The sequence below is a fragment of the Zingiber officinale genome, unplaced genomic scaffold (assembly GCF_018446385.1).
Source record: "Zingiber officinale cultivar Zhangliang unplaced genomic scaffold, Zo_v1.1 ctg82, whole genome shotgun sequence".
Lineage (NCBI taxonomy): Eukaryota > Viridiplantae > Streptophyta > Magnoliopsida > Zingiberales > Zingiberaceae > Zingiber > Zingiber officinale.
Genome location: NW_024589976.1, coordinates 40,848 through 41,477, shown reverse-complemented (window position 1 = coordinate 41,477; position 630 = coordinate 40,848).

The following is a 630-nucleotide window of genomic DNA, read 5'->3' as shown; positions in this document are numbered from 1 at the left end:
CAAGTTCTAATTTGTATGAACTAGTTATGAAATGATTGAGGAGTTGATGATCCAATTAAGGTTTAAAATTGGATTTGGATTTAGGTTAGCTTCTCGGGAATTTGATTTATCTAATTAAGAAATATGTAATTAGCTAAATTTGTATATCGTGTTGTTACAGGACTGTGATTCGAGACGGGCGTCTCGACATCGGATTGGTTCGATTCGATCTATATCGGAGGCGGGTACCTCTTGACTTATCTTTTATGATATTGTCTTTGGATATGCATAGTATTTTATAACTACAAGCAATGAACATGTTTGTCTTTGGTATGTCACTGTTTGATATCCATAGCATGTTAGGTTTATCGCCTGTGACGTATCCGTGCTTATATCATGTGATTTATTGCCATGAGTACTGTATTACCATGAGTATCTTAGTGTCTAGAATAAGTGACATACCATGTTTTACTGAGGTTAGGACTAGGTTCTGGACTTTTGGTTTCAGTCATGTGTATTGAGACTGTCTGATACTTAGGTTTTATGCCATGACTGGCTTGTGTACCTCTATTTGTATATCATATATGATTCGTGTACCTAGACCTTGATTCTTGATATGTGCATATTGTTGGTACATGTGTTATGGAAGGA